This window comes from Eurosta solidaginis, unplaced genomic scaffold, assembly GCF_040869045.1.
Source record: "Eurosta solidaginis isolate ZX-2024a unplaced genomic scaffold, ASM4086904v1 ctg00001915.1, whole genome shotgun sequence".
NCBI lineage: Eukaryota > Metazoa > Arthropoda > Insecta > Diptera > Tephritidae > Eurosta > Eurosta solidaginis.
Window position 1 is genome coordinate 18,871 of NW_027137329.1, and position 20,604 is coordinate 39,474.

General features: G+C 36.5%; 2 pseudogenes; both read right to left on the reverse strand.

The window, feature by feature from the left end:
- Positions 1–5,971: 5,971 nt before the first annotated feature.
- LOC137236348 (uncharacterized) lies at positions 5,972–7,636 on the reverse strand (annotated as a pseudogene).
- Positions 7,637–10,024: 2,388 nt separating this feature from the next.
- Positions 10,025–10,849, reverse strand: LOC137236349 (uncharacterized; annotated as a pseudogene).
- Between the last annotated feature and the right edge of the window lie 9,755 nt (positions 10,850–20,604).

Below are 20,604 nucleotides of genomic sequence, written 5' to 3' on the forward strand. Positions count from 1 at the left end.
CGACTAAAAGGGATATGTGTCCATATCTATTGTGGGTGAGGTTAACCGACTAAAAGGGATAAGTATCCATATCTATTGAACCAAGCAAGATATAACGATTTTGTTTTTGCAGATGTTAGGTTTTTATGCGTATATTAATCCACCAGCTGATCCAAGGCTCTATCTTTAATGGTTCAATTTCTATGTCATAGTGGGTGGGGTTAACCGACTAAAAGGGATAAGTATACATATCTATTGAACCAAGCAAGATATAATCGAATTTATTTTTTCAGATGGTAGTTTTTTATGTGTATATTAATCCACAAGCTGATCCAAGGTTCTATCGCTAACTGTTCAATTTATACGTCATACTGGGTGGGGTTAACCGACTAAAAGGGATAAGTGTCGATATCTATTGAACCAAGCAAAACAGAATCGATTTTATTTTTGCAGATGGTAGGTATTTATGTGTATATTAATCCACAAGCTGATCCAAGGTTCTATCGCTAAAGGTTCAATTTCTACGTCATACTAGGTGGGGTTAACCGACTAAAAGGGATAGGTGTCCATATCTATTGAATCAAGCAAGATAGAATCGCTTTTGTTTTTGCAGATGATAGGTTTTTATGTGTATATTGATCCACAAGCTGATCTAAGGTTCTATCGTTAACGGTTCAATTTCTACGTTATAGTGGTTGGGGTTAACCGACTAAAAGGGATAAGTATACATATATACGGTTCAATTTCTACGTTTTAGTGGTTGGGGTTAACCGACTAAAAGGGATAAGTGTCCATATCTATTGAACCAAGCAAGACAGAATCGATTTTATTTTTGCAGATGGTAGATTTTTATGTGTATATTAATCCACAAGCTGATCTAAGGTTCTATCGCAAACGGTTCAATTTCTACGTTATAGTGGTTGGGGTTAACCGACTAAAAGGGATAAGTATACATATATATTGAACCAAGCAAGATAGAATCGAATTTATTTTTGCAGATGGTAGGTTTTTATGTGTATATTATTAAACAAGCCAATACAAGGTTCTATCGTTAACGGTTCAATTTCTACGTTTTAGTGGTTGGGGTTAACCGACTAAAAGGGATAAGTGTCCATATCTATTGAACCAAGCAAGACAGAATCGATTTTATTTTTGCAGATGGTAGATTTTTATGTGTATATTAATCCACAAGCTGATCTAAGGTTCTATCGCAAACGGTTCAATTTCTACGTTATAGTGGTTGGGGTTAACCGACTAAAAGGGATAAGTATACATATATATTGAACCAAGCAAGATAGAATCGAATTTATTTTTGCAGATGGTAGGTTTTTATGTGTATATTATTAAACAAGCCAATACAAGGTTCTATCGTTAATGGTTCAATTTCTACGTTATAGTGGTTGGGGTTAACCGACTAAAAGGGATAAGTGTTCATATCTATTGAACCAAGCAAGATAGAATGGATTTTGTGTTTGCAGGTGATAGGTTTTTATGTGTATATTGATCCACAAGCTGATCTAAGGTTTTATCGTTAACGGTTAAATTTCTACGTCAAAGTGGATGGGGTTAACCGACTAAAAGGGATAAGTGTCCATATCTATTGTGGGTGGGGTTAACCGACTAAAAGGGATAAATGTCCATATCTATTGAACCAAGCAAGATAGAATCGAATTTATTTTTGCAGATGGTAGGTTTTTTTGTGTGTATTAATCCACAAGCAGATCAAAGGGTCTATCGCTAACGGTTCAATTTCTACGTCATACTGGGTCGGGTTAACCGACTAAAATGGATAAGTGCCCATATCTATTGAACCAAGCAAGATAGAATCGATTTTGTTTTTGCAGATGATAGATTTTTACGTGTATATTAATACAAAAGCTGACACAAGGTTCTATCGTTAACGGTTCAATTTCTACGTCAAAGTGGATGGGGTTAACCGACTAAAAGGGATAAGTGTCCATATCTATTGAACCAAGCAAGATAGAATCGCTTTTGTTTTTGCAGATGATAGATTTTTATGTGTATATTGATCCACAAGCTGATCCAAGGTTCTATCGTTAACGGTTCAATTTCTACGTTATAGTGGTTGGGGTTAACCGACTAAAAGGGATAAGTATACATATATATTGAACCAAGCAAGATAGAATCGAATTTATTTTTGCAGATGGTAGGTTTTTATGTGTATATTAATCCACAAGCTGATCCAAGGTTCTATCGTTAACGGTTCAATTTCTACGTCAAAGTGGATGGGGTTAACCGACTAAAAGGGATAAGTGTCCATATCTATTGAACCAAGCAAGATAGAATCGATTTTGTTTTTGCAGATGATAGATTTTTATGTGTATATTAATTCAAAAGCTGATACAAGGTTCTATCGTTAACGGTTCAATTTCTACGTCAAAGTGGATGGGGTTAACCGACTAAAAGGGATAAGTGTCCATATCTATTGAACCAAGCAAGATAGAATCGATTTTATTTTTGCAGATGGTAGGTTTTTATGCGTATATTAATCCACAAGCTGATCCAAGGTTCTATCGCTAACGGTTCAATTTATATGTCATACTGGGTGGGGTAACCGACTAAAAGGGATAAGTGTCGATATCTATTGAACCAAGCAAGACAGAATCGATTTTATTTTTGCAGATGGTAGGTATTTATGTGTATATTAATCCACAAGCTGATCCAAGGTTCTATCGCTAACGGTTCAACTTCTACGTTATACTGGGTGGGGTTAACCGACTAAAAGGGATAAGTGTCCATATCTATTGAACCAAGCAAGATAGAATCGATTTTATTTTTGCAGATGGTAGGTTTTTATATATATATTAATCCGCAAGCTGATCCAAGGTTCTATCGTTAACGGCTCAATTTATACGTCATACTGGGTTGGGTTAACCGACTAAAAGGGATAAGTGTCGATATCTATTGAACCAAGCAAGACACAATCGATTTTATTTTTGCAGATGGTAGGTTTTTATGTGTATATTAATCCACAAGCTGATCCAAGGTTCTATCGTTAACGGCTCAATTTATACGTCATACTGGGTGGGGTTAACCGACTAAAAGGGATAAGTGTCGATATCTATTGAACCAAGCAAGACAGAATCGATTTTATTTTTGCAGATGGTAGGTTTTATGTGTATATTAATCCACAAGCTGATCCAAGGTTCTATCGCTAACGATTCAATTTCTACGTCAAAGTGGATGGGGTTAACCGACTAAAAGGGATAAGTGTCCATATCTATTGAACCAAGCAAGATAGAATCGATTTTATTTTTGCAGATGATAGGTTTTATGTGTATATTGATCCACAAGCTGATCTAAAGTTCTATCGTAAACGGTTCAATTTCTACGTTATAGTGGTTGGGGTTAACCGACTAAAAGGGATAAGTATACATATATATTGAACCAAGCAAGATAGAATCGAATTTATTTTTGCAGATGGTAGGTTTTTATGTGTATATTATTAAAAAAGCCAATACAAGGTTCTATCGTTAACGGTTCAATTTCTACGTTTTAGTAGTTGGGGTTAACCGACTAAAAGGGATAAGTGTCCATATCTATTGAACCAAGCAAGACAGAATCGATTTTATTTTTGCAGATGGTAGATTTTTATGTGTATATTAATTCAAAAGCTGATACAAGGTTCTATCGTTAACGGTTCAATTTCTACATCAAAGTGGATGGGGTTAACCGACTAAAAGGGATAAGTGTCCATATCTATTGAACCAATCAAGATAGAATCGATTTTATTTTTGCAGATGATAGTTTTTTATGTGTATATTGATCCACAAGCTGATCTAAGGTTCTATCGTTAACGGTTCAATTTCTACGTTATAGTGGTTGGGGTTAACCGACTAAAAGGGATAAGTATACATATATATTGAACCAAGCAAGATAGAATCGAATTTATTTTTGCAGATGGTAGGTTTTTATGTGTATATTATTAAACAAGCCAATACAAGGTTCTATCGTTAATGGTTCAATTTCTACGTTATAGTGGTTGGGGTTAACCGACTAAAAGGGATAAGTGTTCATATCTATTGAACCAAGCAAGATAGAATCGATTTTGTTTTTGCAGATGATAGGTTTTTATATGTATATTGATCCACAAGCTGATCTAAGGTTCTATCGTTAACGGTTCAGTTTCTACGTTATAGTGGTTGGGGTTAACCGACTAAAAGGGATAAGTGTCCATATCTATTGAATCAAGCAAGGTAGAATCGAATTTATTTTTGCAGATGGTAGGTTTTTATGTGCATATTAATCCACAAGCTTATCCAAGGTTCTATCGCTAACAGTTCAATTTCTACGTCAAACTGGTTGGGGTTAACCGACTAAAAGGGATAAGTGTCCATATCTATTGAACCAAGCAAAACAGAATCGATTTTATTTTTGCAGATGGTAGGTTTTTATGTGTATATTAATCTACAAGCTGATCCAAGGTTCTGTCGTTAACGGTTCAATTTCTACGTCATACTGGGTGGGATTAACCGACTAAAAGGGATAAGTGTCCATATCTATTGAACCAAGCAAGACAGAATCGATTTTATTTCAGTAGATGGTAGTTTTTTATGTGTATATTAGTCCACAAGCTGATCCAAGGTTCTATCGCTAACGGTTCAATTTCTACGTCATACTGAGTGGGGTTATCCGACTAAAAGGGATAAGTGTCCATATCTATTGAACCAAGCAAGATAGAATAAATTTTATTTTTGCAGATTATAGGTTTTTATGTGTATATTAATCCACAAGCTGATCCAAGGTTCTATCGTTAACGGTTCAATTTCTACGCTATAGTGGTTCGGGTTAACCGACTAAAAGGGATAAGTGTCCATATCTATTGAACCAAGCAAGACAGAATCGATTTTATTTCAGTAGATGGTAGTTTTTTATGTGTATATTAGTCCACAAGCTGATCCAAGGTTCTATCGCTAACGGTTGAATTTCTACGTCATACTGAGTGGGGTTATCCGACTAAAAGGGGTAAGTGTCCATATCTATTGAACCAAGCAAGATAGAATAAATTTTATTTTTGCAGATTATAGGTTTTTATGTGTATATTATTCCACAAGCCAATACAAGGTTCTATCGTTAACGGTTCAATTTCTACGTCAAATTGGATGGGGTTAACCGACTAAAAGGGATAAGTGTCCATATCTATTGTGGGTGAGGTTAACCGACTAAAAGGGATAAGTGTCCATGTCTATTGAACCAAGCAAGATAGAATCGATTTTGTTTTTGCAGATGATAGGTTTTTATGTGTATATTATTCCACAAGCCAATACAAGGTTCTATCGTTAACGGTTCAATTTCTACGTCAAATTGGATGGGGTTAACCGACTAAAAGGGATAAGTGTCCATATCTATTGTGGGTGAGGTTAACCGACTAAAAGGGATAAGTGTCCATATCTATTGAACCAAGCAAGATATAACGATTTTGTTTTTGCAGATGATAGGTTTTTATGCGTATATTAATCCACAAGCTGATCCAAGGCTCTATCTTTAATGATTCAATTTCTACGTTATACTGGGTGGGGTTAACCGACTAAAAGGGATAAGTGTCCATATCTATTGAACCAAGCAAGATATAACGATTTTGTTTTTGCAGATGATAGGTTTTTATGCGTATATTAATCCACAAGCTGATCCAAGGCTCTATCTTTAATGATTCAATTTCTACGTTATACTGGGTGGGGTTAACCGACTAAAAGGGATAAGTGTCCATATCTATTGAACCAAGCAAGATATAACGATTTTTTTTTTTGCAGATGATAGGTTTTTATGTGTATATTAATCCACAAGCTGATCCAAGGTTCTGTCGTTAACGGTTCAATTTCTACGTCAAATTGGGTAGGGTTAATCGACTAAAAGGGATAACTGTCCATATCTATTGAACCAAGCAAGATTGTCAGGGGTGGGTGTTCCACGCGTTGGGCTGACAGGTCGGTTTCTTCCCCGCAAAAATTAGATGGACCGCTCGTAGGTGTGCCCATGAAGTATCAGATATGCCGGGATGCTGCCGATCCAACCCACGTATACAGATTAGGAGCTTTCTCAAAGGGAATATTCCCATGGAGTACAAAAGATTCTCATTTAAAGTATCATAATCAATTGATAAGACCTGTAGTGATCTACACTTTTGCAATAGTGAAGTTTCGATGGTAAATATAGGGTAATACTAGGGTCAAATTTTATTGAAGTCAATGTCAGTTGCTGCAATGTTTCTGGTTTGTTTAAAGCTTTGAAAACATCTAAGCCATAATAAGTTAAAGCTTCGATTGCACCCAAATCTAAGATCAGGCATGGAAACTTTTTGCGATCTAAAAAACATCTTCCATGGCTCCACAAAACATTGTTCATTATCGATGAGATTCTCTTCGCTTATATCGCCTGGTAGGACTAAGCTGACACTGTTAGTGTAAAAATGGAGCCCCTGCAAATTATCACAACGTGAAATCCTATAGAGAATAGGTTTTTTTTTTTTGATATAAAAAAACATTAAGAAAATCAAAAATTAGTGTAACTTCACTTGCCAGATTACAAAACGTTTGACAAAAAATGTGCACTGTCGATCATTGTTTATATGCAATTTAAACTGGAAATTGTTGAAAAATCTCCTTTGGGAAAGCACCTCACGCCAATGACGACATGTCTGCTATGCATCTAATCGATCCCGTGGCTCGAGATATTCATAAATATTACCCAAGATGAGAGTGGGGAGCTGTTCCTTGCTTAAATGATGGTATTATTTTTTTTTACTTGGTTTGGTTTTGCTTGCGTGTTCTTATGTCAAAATAATGGCGGAAAACAAAACAAACAGAACTTATCGAAAATGAGCTTTTGTTAGGGTTGCCGGACGTAGCATAAAGAATGGTATAGAGACAGATTGCAGCAACAAAAAAATTGCTGCACTGGAATCGCCAACGATTAGCGGATAAGGAATAGAGTGATTAACGTTAGGCGAGTAGGGCGAAGAAAGAAGATATAAAAGGGGGTGACACCGGGTAAAATGAAGACAGTTTGAAGTGTTTAAGTTCTGGCATACGACTGCCTCCGCGCCACGGTGTAAAAAAGTTGGTGTTTGTGGTAAATTTTCGTGTGCGTTTTTTTTTTTAAATAATTAATTTAAAATATACATTTTTTTGTGGTTCCGGCAAACAAGGAGGTTGCGGCAAGGAAGATGAGGATCGGAGTTCCAGGGCAGCGGATTAAAGGAAAGAGGATTAGTGGAGATTTAGGAAGAGTGATTGGAGTGCGAATTGTGGTGTTGCAAAGCGAACAGTGCGGCGACGTTGTGCCCGGAATCTTTGGCGTGGAGGGACTGGGCACAACTCGCCGTAAGTAGTTAGTACTGACTTACCTTTTTTTATATATATATACGTATGTCCAGTTACATAATTTTTATGCACCCGATGAGCCCAAAAACAAATTAGAGGACCTAGGAAAGACGTCCCGTTTATATATATATGCGTGGTTACATATAAATTTTTGCTTAATACACTAAGGCAGGAGAATACCGTTAATGGTATGCTTGGTGATTTTGCCAGAAAACCAAAGCGGTCTTTGGTTTTAACAATCTTTCGGAGCACCCTTTTTGTCTTCTGGTGCACACTCGTCACGGACATCAAAATTTGAATTTTTCTACATACACCATTTTGCTGATATAGCAATCTCCAAATCGAAAATTAATATTTTGGGTACTCATCCGGTTTCACGTGAGGCTCCAATACGAGGCACAAAGGCCAATAAGAAGCGGCACAAAATCACCCAAGAAGTTGGTTTCGAATTTTATGTATATTTATAATACCCTTATGCATGTATAATTTTTGTGGTTTTAGTTTTTATTTGTGTTTTTTCGTTTTTTTTTTTTGTGTATACACTTGTATACTCGCATATATCAAAAATTCTATTAAATTTTTCTAAGTTTTTGTGATACATATCTTTTTAGTACAATCAAAGTTTTTTTTTGTACATTTTTATACACACCCTATTGAGGTTATGGTAACGAACCAAAAGCTTTTTATATTTGTTTTATAGTGGGCAGGTTGTTGGACTTGCCAATTATAGTTTAGCTATATGCGTGTCTGCAAACGAGTAAAGCAGTCGCATTAGAGTGACCAAATTTTTTTTATTTTTTGCTAAGCTGAAATTAATTGTTAAGAAAATTATTGTGATTATGTTAGGTGTATTGTATCGTTGTCCTATATATGGTGAGCGATTCTGCCCATAAAGAACATTAATATCGAACACTTTTTTTTTGAGAAATTCTTAAAATTGTGTACGCATCTACGCACATAGGTAGGGGTAAACCGACTAAGAGAGCTCGATTAGGTAGGATCCATTACCCTTAACCTAGTAAAAGTTTCATCATAGTGAAACATTTTTTTTGTTTAGCCTAAATAATAAGACTAGTTTTTTTATTATGATTCATTGTAATTCTTTTTATGATTTCAATATATTTTGAGTTTGTTGTTAAGAGTTAAAATGCGGAGTTAAACATTTTTTGGTAGGGAGGTGAAGATGGCGTGATAGAGAGGTAAGTGGAGGGGACGGAGCATGGCTAGAGGGAGACCGCTGAAGTTAGGGTATATGAAACGAGCGGTCCAAGGTAGGGCGGGCTTTCTGAGGTGAGATGTGTGTGAGGCTGATAGGATGGATGATGAGAGGAATAAATATGCGTCCGTACGGCTCCTTGGTGGTAGGGTTGAGGACCACTGCCCCTTGTATACTGAGCTAGTCCGAGGACCCCAAGGAGCCAGACAATACGTGTACGTGACAAGATAGAATCGATTTTGGTTTTGGAGATGATAGGTTTTTATGTGTATATTATTCCACAAGCCAATACAAGGTTCTACCGTTAACGGTTCAATTTCTACGTCAAAGTGGATAGGGGTAACCCGACTAAAAGGGATAAGTGTCCATATCTATTGTGGGTGAGGTTAACCGACTAACAGGGATAAGTGTCCATGTCTATTGAACCAAGCAAGATAGAATCGATTTTGTTTTTGCAGATGATAGGTTTTTATGTGTATATTATTCCACAAGCCAATACAAGGTTCTATCGTTAACGGTTCAATTTCTACGTCAAATTGGATGGGGTTAACCGACTAAAAGGGATAAGTGTCCATATCTATTGTGGGTAAGGTTAACCGACTAAAAGGGATAAGTGTCCATGTCTATTGAACCAAGCAAGATAGAATCGATTTTGTTTTTGCAGATGATAGGTTTTTATGTGTATATTATTCCACAAGCCAATACAAGGTTCTATCGTTAACGGTTCAATTTCTACGTCAAATTGGATGGGGTTAACCGACTAAAAGGGATAAGTGTCCATATCTATTGTGGGTGAGGTTAACCGACTAAAAGGGATAAGTGTCCTTATCTATTGAACCAAGCAAGATATAACGATTTTGTTTTTGCAGATGATAGGTTTTTATGCGTATATTAATCCACAAGCTGATCCAAGGCTCTATCTTTAATGATTCAATTTCTACGTTATACTGGGTGGGGTTAACCGACTAAAAGGGATAAGTGTCCATATCTATTGAACCAAGCAAGATAGAATCCATTTTATTTTTGTATATGGTAGGTTTTTATGTGTACATTAATCCACAAGCTGATCCAAGGTCCCATCGCTAACGGTTCAATTTCTACGTCAAACTGAGTGGGGTTATCCGACTAAAAGGGATAAGTGTCCATATCTATTGAACCAAGCAAGATAGAATAGATTTTATTTTTGCAGATTATAGGTTTTTATGTGTATATTAATCCGCAAGCTGATCCAAGGTTCTATCGTTAACGGTTCAATTTCTACGCTATAGTGGTTCGGGTTAACCGACTAAAAGGGATAAGTGTCCATATCTATTGAACCAAGCAAGATAGAATCGATTTTTTTTTTGCAGATGATAGGTTTTTATGTGTATATTAATCCACAAGCTGATCCAAGGTTCTGTCGTTAACGGTTCAATTTCTACGTCAAATTGGGTAGGGTTAATCGACTAAAAGGGATAACTGTCCATATCTATTGAACCAAGCAAGATTGTCAGGGGTGGGTGTTCCACGCGTTGGGCTGACAGGTCGGTTTCTTCCCCGCAAAAATTAGATGGACCGCTCGTAGGTGTGCCCATGAAGTATCAGATATGCCGGGATGCTGCCGATCCAACCCACGTATACAGATTAGGAGCTTTCTCAAAGGGAATATTCCCATGGAGTACAAAAGATTCTCATTTAAAGTATCATAATCAATTGATAAGACCTGTAGTGATCTACACTTTTGCAATAGTGAAGTTTCGATGGTAAATATAGGGTAATACTAGGGTCAAATTTTATTGAAGTCAATGTCAGTTGCTGCAATGTTTCTGGTTTGTTTAAAGCTTTGAAAACATCTAAGCCATAATAAGTTAAAGCTTCGATTGCACCCAAATCTAAGATCAGGCATGGAATCTTTTTGCGATCTAAAAAACATCTTCCATGGCTCCACAAAACATTGTTCATTATCGATGAGATTCTCTTCGCTTATATCGCCTGGTAGGACTAAGCTGACACTGTTAGTGTAAAAATGGAGCCCCTGCAAATTATCACAACGTGCAATCCTATAGAGAATAGGTTTTTTTTTTTTTTTGATATAAAAAACATTAAGAAAATCAAAAATTAGTGTAACTTCACTTGCCAGATTACAAAACGTTTGACAAAAAATGTGCACTGTCGATCATTGCTTATATGCAATTTAAACTGGAAATTGTTGAAAAATCTCCTTTGGGAAAGCACCTCACGCCAATGACGACATGTCTGCTATGCATCTAATCGATCCCGTGGCTCGAGATATTCATAAATATTACCCAAGATGAGAGTGGGGAGCTGTTCCTTGCTTAAATGATGGTATTATTTTTTTTTACTTGGTTTGGTTTTGCTTGCGTGTTCTTATGTCAAAATAATGGCGGAAAACAAAACAAACAGAACTTAACGAAAATGAGCTTTTGATAGGGTTGCCGGACGTAGCATAAAGAATGGTATAGAGACAGATTGCAGCAACAAAAAAATTGCTGCACTGGAATCGCCAACGATTAGCGGATAAGGAATAGAGTGATTAACGTTAGGCCAGTAGGGCGAAGAAAGAAGATATAAAAGGGGGTGACACCGGGTAAAATGAAGACAGTTTGAAGTGTTTAAGTTCTGGCATACGACTGCCTCCGCGCCACGGTGTAAAAAAGTTGGTGTTTGTGGTAAATTTTCGTGTGCGTTTTTTTTTTTAAATAATTAATTTAAAATATACATTTTTTTGTGGTTCCGGCAAACAAGGAGGTTGCGGCAAGGAAGATGAGGATCGGAGTTCCAGGGCAGCGGATTAAAGGAAAGAGGATTAGTGGAGATTTAGGAAGAGTGATTGGAGTGCGAATTGTGGTGTTGCAAAGCGAACAGTGCGGCGACGTTGTGCCCGGAATCTTTGGCGTGGAGGGACTGGGCACAACTCGCCGTAAGTAGTTAGTACTGACTTACCTTTTTTTATATATATATACGTATGTCCAGTTACATAATTTTTATGCACCCGATGAGCCCAAAAACAAATTAGAGGACCTAGGAAAGACGTCCCGTTTATATATATATACGTGGTTACATATAAATTTTTGCTTAATACACTAAGGCAGGAGAATACCGTTAATGGTATGCTTCGTGATTTTGCCAGAAAACCAAAGCGATCTTTGGTTTTAACAATCTTTCGGAGCACCCTTTTTGTCTTCTGGTGCACACTCGTCACGGACATCAAAATTTGAATTTTTCTACATACACCATTTTGCTGATATAGCAATCTCCAAATCGAAAATTAATATTTTGGGTACTCATCCGGTTTCACGTGAGGCTCCAATACGAGGCACAAAGGCCAATAAGAAGCGGCACAAAATCACCCAAGAAGTTGGTTTCGAATTTTATGTATATTTATAATACCCTTATGCATGTATAATTTTTGTGGTTTTAGTTTTTATTTGTGTTTTTTCGTTTTTTTTTTTTTGTGTATACACTTGTATACTCGCATATATCAAAAATTCTATTAAATTTTTCTAAGTTTTTGTGATACATATCTTTTTAGTACAATCAAAGTTTTTTTTTGTACATTTTTATACACACCCTATTGAGGTTATGGTAACGAACCAAAAGCTTTTTATATTTGTTTTATAGTGTGCAGGTTGTTGGACTTGCCAATTATAGTTTAGCTATATGCGTGTCTGCAAACGAGTAAAGCAGTCGCATTAGAGTGACCAAATTTTTTTTATTTTTTGCTAAGCTGAAATTAATTGTTAAGAAAATTATTGTGATTATGTTAGGTGTATTGTATCGTTGTCCTATATATGGTGAGCGATTCTGCCCATAAGGAACATTAATATCGAACACTTTTTTTTTGAGAAATTCTTAAAATTGTGTACGCATCTACGCACATAGGTAGGGGTAAACCGACTAAGAGAGCTCGATTAGGTAGGATCCATTACCCTTAACCTAGTAAAAGTTTCATCATAGTGAAACATTTTTTTTGTTTAGCCTAAATAATAAGACTAGTTTTTTTATTATGATTCATTGTAATTCTTTTTATGATTTCAATATATTTTGAGTTTGTTGTTAAGAGTTAAAATGCGGAGTTAAACATTTTTTGGTAGGGAGGTGAAGATGGCGTGATAGAGAGGTAAGTGGAGGGGACGGAGCATGGCTAGAGGGAGACCGCTGAAGTTAGGGTATATGAAACGAGCGGTCCAAGGTAGGGCGGGCTTCCTGAGGTGAGATGTGTGTGAGGCTGATAGGATGGATGATGAGAGGAATAAATATGCGTCCGTACGGCTCCTTGGTGGTAGGGTTGAGGACCACTGCCCCTTGTATACTGAGCTAGTCCGAGGACCACAAGGAGCCAGACAATACGTGTACGTGACAAGATAGAATCGATTTTGGTTTTGGAGATGATAGGTTTTTATGTGTATATTATTCCACAAGCCAATACAAGGTTCTACCGTTAACGGTTCAATTTCTACGTCAAAGTGGATAGGGGTAACCCGACTAAAAGGGATAAGTGTCCATATCTATTGTGGGTGAGGTTAACCGACTAAAAGGGATAAGTGTCCATATCTATTGAACCAAGCAATATATAACGATTTTGTTTTTGCAGATGGTAGGTTTTTATGTGTATATTAATCCACAAGCTGATCCAAGGTTCTATCGCTAACGGTTCAATTTATACGTCATAGTGGGTGGGGTTAACCGACTAAAAGGGACAAGTATACATATCTATTGAACCAAGCAAGATAGAATCGAATTTATTTTTGCAGATGGTAGTTTTTTATGTGCATATTAATCCACAAGCTGATATAAGGTTCTATCGCTAACGGTTCAATTTCTACGTTATACTGGGTGGGGTTAACCGACTAAAAGGGATAAGTGTCCATATCTATTGAACCAAGTAAGATATAACGATTTTGTTTTTGCAGATGGTAGGTGTTTATGCGTATATTAATCCACAAGCTGATCCAAGGTTCTATCGCTAACGGTTCAATTTATACGTCATACTGGGTGGGGTTAACCGACTAAAAGGGATAAGTGTCGATATCTATTAAACCAAGCAAGACAGAATCGATTTTATTTCTGCAGATGGTAGGTTTTTATGTGTATATTAATCCACAAGCTGACCCAAGGTTCTATCGCTAACGGTTCAATTTATACGTCATACTGGGTGGGGTTAACCGACTAAAAGGGATTAGTGTCGATATCTATTGAACCAAGCAAGACAGAATCGATTTTATTTTTGCAGATGATAGGTTTTTATGTTTATATTAATCCACAAGCTGATCCTAGGTTCTATCGCTAACGGTTCAATTTATACGTCATACTGGGTGGGGTTAACCGACTAAAAGGGATAAGTGTCGATATCTATTAAACCAAGCAAGACAGAATCGATTTTATTTTTGCAGATGGTAGGTTTTTATGTGTATATTAATCCACAAGCTGACCCAAGGTTCTATCGCTAACGGTTCAATTTATACGTCATACTGGGTGGGGTTAACCGACTAAAAGGGATTAGTGTCGATATCTATTGAACCAAGCAAGACAGAATCGATTTTATTTTTGCAGATGATAGGTTTTTATGTGTATATTAATCCACAAGCTGATCCTAGGTTCTATCACTAACGGTTCAATTTATACGTCATACTGGGTGGGGTTAACCGACTAAAAGGGATAAGTGTCGATATCTATTGAACCAACCAAGACAGAATCGATTTTATTTTTGCAGATGGTAGATTTTTATGTGTATATTAATCCACAAACTGATCCAAGGTTCTATCGCTAACGGTTCAATTTATACGTCATACTGGGTTGGGTTAACCGACTAAAAGGGATAAGTGTCGATATCTATTGAACCAAGCAAGACAGAATCGATTTTATTTTTGCAGATGGTAGGTTTTTATGTGTATATTAATCCACAAGCTGATCCAAGGTTCTATCGCTAACGGTTCAATTTATACGTCATACTGGGTGGGGTTAACCGACTAAAAGGGATAAGTGTCGATATCTATTGAACCAAGCAAGACAGAATCGATTTTATTTTTGCAGATGGTAGGTTTTTATGTGTATATTAATCCACAAGCTGATCCAAGGTTCTATCGCTAACGGTTCAATTTCTACGTCATACTAGGTGGGGTTAACCGACTAAAAGGGATAAGTGTCCATATCTATTGAATCAAGCAAGATAGAATCGAATTTATTCCTGCAGATGGTGGGTTTTTATGTGTATATTAATCCGCAAGCTGATCCAAGGTTCTATCGTTAACGGCTCAATTTATACGTCATACTGGGTGGGGTTAACCGACTAAAAGGGATAAGTGTCGATATCTATTGAACCAAGCAAGACACAATCGATTTTATTTTTGCAGATGGTAGGTTTTTATTTGTATATTAATCCACAAGCTGATCCAAGGTTCTATCGTTAACGGCTCAATTTATACGTCATACTGGGTGGGGTTAACCGACTAAAAGGGATAAGTATACATATATATTGAACCAAGCAAGATAGAATCGAATTTATTTTTGCAGGTGGTAGGTTTTTGTGTGTATATTATTAAACAAGCCAATACAAGGTTCTATCGTTAATGGTTCAATTTCTACGTTATAGTGGTTGGAATTAACCGACTAAAAGGGATAAGTGTTCATATCTATTGAACCAAGCAAGATAGAATCGATTTTGTTTTTGCAGATGATAGGTTTTTATGTGTATATTGATCCACAAGCTGATCTAAGGTTCTATCATTAACGGTTCAATTTCTACGTTATAGTGGTTGGGGTTAACCGACTAAAAGGGATAAGTATACATATATATTGAACCAAGCAAGATAGAATCGAATTTATTTTTGCAGATGGTAGGTTTTTTTGTGTATATTATTAAACAAGCCAATACAAGGTTCTATCGTTAATGGTTCAATTTCTACGTCATAGTGGCTGGGGTTAACCGACTAAAAGGGATAAGTATACATATCTATTGAACCAAGCAAGATAGAATCGAATTTATTTTTGCAGATGGTAGTTTTTTATGTGCATATTAATCCACAAGCTGATCCAAGGTTCTATCGCTAACGGTTCAATTTCTACGTTATACTGGGTTGGGTTAACCGACTAAAAGATATAAGTGTCCATATCTATTGAACCAAGCAAGATATAACGATTTTGTTTTTGCAGATGGTAGGTTTTTATGCGTATATTAATCCTCAAGCTGATCCAAGGTTCTATCGCTAACGGTTCAATTTATATGTCATACTGGGTGGGGTTAACCGACTAAAAGGGATAAGTGTCGATATCTATTGAACCAAGCAAGACAGAATCGATTTTATTTTTGCAAATGGTAGGTTTTTATGTGTATATTAATCCACAAGCTGCTCCAAGGTTCTATCGCTAACGGTTCAATTTAAACGTCATACTGGGTGGGGTTAACCGACTAAAAGGGATTAGTGTCGATATCTATTGAACCAAGCAAGACAGAATCGATTTTATTTTTGCAGATGGTAGGTTTTTATGTGTATATTAATCCACAAGCTGATCCTAGGTTCTATCGCTAACGGTTCAATTTATACGTCATACTGGGTGGGGTTAACCGACTAAAAGGGATAAGTGTCGATATCTATTGAACCAACCAAGACAGAATCGATTTTATTTTTGCAGATGGTAGGTTTTTATGTGTATATTAATCCACAAACTGATCCAAGGTTCTATCGCTAACGGTTCAATTTATACGTCATACTGGGTTGGGTTAACCGACTAAAAGGGATAAGTGTCGATATCTATTGAACCAAGCAAGACAGAATCGATTTTATTTTTGCAGATGGTAGGTTTTTATGTGTATATTAATCCACAAGCTGATCCAAGGTTCTATCGCTAACGGTTCAATTTATACGTCATACTGGGTGGGGTTAACCGACTAAAAGGGATAAGTGTCGATATCTATTGAACCAAGCAAGACAGAATCGATTTTATTTTTGCATATGGTAGGTTTTTATGTGTATATTAATCCACAAGCTGATCCAAGGTTCTATCGCTAACGGTTCAATTTATACGTCATACTGGGTGGGGTTAACCGACTAAAAGGGATAAGTGTCCATATCTATTGAACCAAGCAAGACAGAATCGATTTTATTTTTGCAGATGGTAGGTTTTTATGTGTATATTAATCCACAAGCTTATCCAAGGTTCTATCGCTAACGGTTCAATTTATACGTCATACTGGGTGGGGTTAACCGACTAAAAGGGATAAGTATACATATATATTGAACCAAGCAAGATAGAATCGAATTTATTTTTGCAGATGGTAGGTCTTTATGTGTATATTATTAAACAAGCCAATACAAGGTTCTATCGTTAACGGTTCAATTTCTACGTTATAGTGGTTGGGGTTAACCGACTAATAGGGATAAGTGTCCATATCTATTGAACCAAGCAAGACAGAATCGATTTTATTTTTGCAGATGGTAGATTTTTATGTGTATATTAATTCAAAAGCTGATACAAGGTTCTATCGTTAACGGTTCAATTTATACGTCATACTGGGTGGGGTTAACCGACTAAAAGGGATAAGTGTCGATATCTATTGAACCAAGCAAGACAGAATCGATTTTATTTTTGCAGATGGTAGGTTTTTATGTGTATATTAATCCACAAGCTTATCCAAGGTTCTATCGCTAACGGTTCAATTTATACGTCATACTGGGTGGGGTTAACCGACTAAAAGGGATAAGTATACATATATATTGAACCAAGCAAGATAGAATCGAATTTATTTTTGCAGATGGTAGGTTTTTATGTGTATATTATTAAACAAGCCAATACAAGGTTCTATCGTTAACGGTTCAATTTCTACGTTATAGTGGTTGGGGTTAACCGACTAAAAGGGATAAGTGTCCATATCTATTGAACCAAGCAAGACAGAATCGATTTTATTTTTGCAGATGGTAGATTTTTATGTGTATATTAATTCAAAAGCTGATACAAGGTTCTATCGTTAACGGTTCAATTTATACGTCATACTGGGTGGGGTTAACCGACTAAAAGGGATAAGTGTCGATATCTATTGAACCAAGCAAGATAGAATCGATTTTATTTTTGCAGATGATAGGTTTTTATGTGTATATTGATCCACAAGCTGATCTAAGGTTCTATCGTTAACGATTCAATTTCTACGTTATAGTGGTTGGGGTTAACCGACTACAAGGGATAAGTATACATATATATTGAACCAAGCAAGATAGAATCGAATTTATTTTTGCAGATGGTAGGTTTTTATGTGTATATTATTAAACAAGCCAATACAAGGTTCTATCGCTAACGGTTCAATTTATACGTCATACTGGGTGGGGTTAACCGACTAAAAGGGATAAGTGTCGATATCTATTGAACCAAGCAAGACAGAATCGATTTTATTTTTGCAGATGGTAGGTTTTTATGCGTATATTAATCCACAAGCTGATCCAAGGTTCTATCGCTAACGGTTCAATTTATACGTCATACTGGGTGGGGTTAACCGACTAAAAGGGATAAGTGTCGATATCTATTGAACCAAGCAAGACAGAATCGATTTTATTTTTGCAGATGGTAGTTCTTTATGTGTATATTAATCCACAAGCTGATCCAAGGTTCTATCGCTAACGGTTCAATTTATACGTCATACTGGGTGGGGTTAACCGACTAAAAGGGATAAGTGTCGATATCTATTGAACCAAGCAAGACAGAATCGATTTTATTTTTGCAGATGGTAGGTTTTTATGCGTATATTAATCCACAAGCTGATCCAAGGTTCTATCGCTAACGGTTCAATTTATACGTCATACTGGGTGGGGTTAACCGACTAAAAGGGATAAGTGTCGATATCTATTGAACCAAGCAAGAGAGAATCGAATTTATTTTTGCAGATGGTAGTTTTTTATGTGCATATTAATCCACAAGCTGATCCAAGGTTCTATCGCTAACGGTTCAATTTCTACGTCATACTAGGTGGGGTTAACCGACTAAAAGGGATAAGTGTCCCCATCTATTGAACCAAGCAAGATAGAATCGAATTTATTTCTGCAGATGGTAGGTTTTTATGTGTATATTCATCCACAAGCTGATCCAAGGTTCTATCGTTAACGGTTCAACTTATACGTCATACTGGGTGGGGTTAACCGACTAAAAGGGATAAGTGTCGAAATCTATTGAACCAAGCAAGAGAGAATCGATTTTATTTTTGCAGATGGTAGGTTTTTATGTGTATATTAATCCACAAGCTGATCCAAGGTTCTATCGCTAACGGTTCAATTTTTACGTCATACTAGGTGGGGTTAACCGACTAAAAGGGATAAGTGTCGATATCTATTGAACCAAGCAAGACAGAATCGATTTTATTTTTGCAGATGGTAGGTTTTTATGTGTGTATTAATCCACAAGCTGATCCAAGTTTCTATCGCTAACGGTTCAATTTATACGTCATACTGGGTGGGGTTAACCGACTAAAAGGGATAAGTGTCGAATCTATTGAACCAAGCAAGACAGAATCGATTTTATTTTTGCAGATGGTAGTTTTTTATGTGTATATTAATCCACAAGCTGATCCAAGGTTCTATCGCTAACGGTTCAATTTATACGTCATACTGGGTGGGGTTAATCGACTAAAAGGGATAAGTGTCGATATCTATTGAACCAAGCAAGACAGAATCGATTTTATTTTTGCAGATGGTAGTTTTTTATGCGTATATTAATCCACAAGCTGATCCAAGGTTCTATCGCTAACGGTTCAATTTATACGTCATACTGGGTGGGGTTAACCGACTAAAAGGGATAAGTGTCGATATCTATTGAACCAAGCAAGACAGAATCGAATTTATTTTTGCAGATGGTAGTTTTTTATGTGCATATTAATCCACAAGCTGATCCAAGGTTCTATCGCTAACGGTTCAATTTCTACGTCATACTAGGTGGCGTTAACCGACTAAAAGGGATAAGTGTCCATATCTATTGAACCAAGCAAGATAGAATCGAATTTATTTCTGCAGATGGTAGGTTTTTATGTGTATATTAATCCACAAGCTGATCCAAGGTTCTATCGTTAACGGTTCAATTTATACGTCATACTGGGTGGGGTTAACCGACTAAAAGGGATAAGTGTCGAAATCTATTGAACCAAGCAAGACAGAATCGATTTTGATTTTGCAGATGGTAGGTTTTTATGTGTGTATTAATCCACAAGCTGATCCATGGTTCTATCGCTAACGGTTCAATTTTTACGTCATACTAGGTGGGGTTAACCGACTAAAAGGGATAAGTGTCGATATCTATTGAACCAAGCAAGACAGAATCGATTTTATTTTTGCAGATGGTAGGTTTTTATGTGTATATTAATCCACAAGCTGATCCAAGGTTCTATCGCTAACGGTTCAATTTATACGTCATACTGGGTGGGGTTAACCGACTAAAAGGGATAAGTGTCGATATCTATTGAACCAAGCAAGACAGAATCGATTTTTTTTTGCAGATGGTAGGTTTTTTTGTGTATATTAATCCACAAGCTGATCCAAGGTTCTATCGCTAACGGTTCAATTTCTACGTCAAAATGGATGGGGTTAACCGACTAAAAGGGATAAGTGTCCATATCTATTGAACCAAGCAAGATAGAATCGATTTTGTTTTTGCAGATGATAGGCTTTTATGTGTATATTGATCCACAAGCTGATCTAAGGTTCTATCGTTAACGGTTCAATTTCTACGTTATAGTGGTTGGGGTTAACCGACTAAAAGGGATAAGTATACATATATATTGAACCAAGCAAGATAGAATCGAATTTATTTTTGCAGATGGTAGGTTTTTATGTGTATATTATTAAACAAGCCAATACAAGGTTCTATCGTTAACGGTTCAATTTCTACGTTATAGTGGTTGGGGTTAACCGACTAAAAGGGATAAGTGTCCATATCTATTGAACCAAGCAAGACAGAATCGATTTTATTTTTGCAGATGGTAGATTTTTATGTGTATATTAATTCAAAAGCTGATACAAGGTTCTATCGTTAACGGTTCAATTTCTACGTCAAAGTGGATGGGGTTAACCGACTAAAAGGGATAAGTGTCCATAT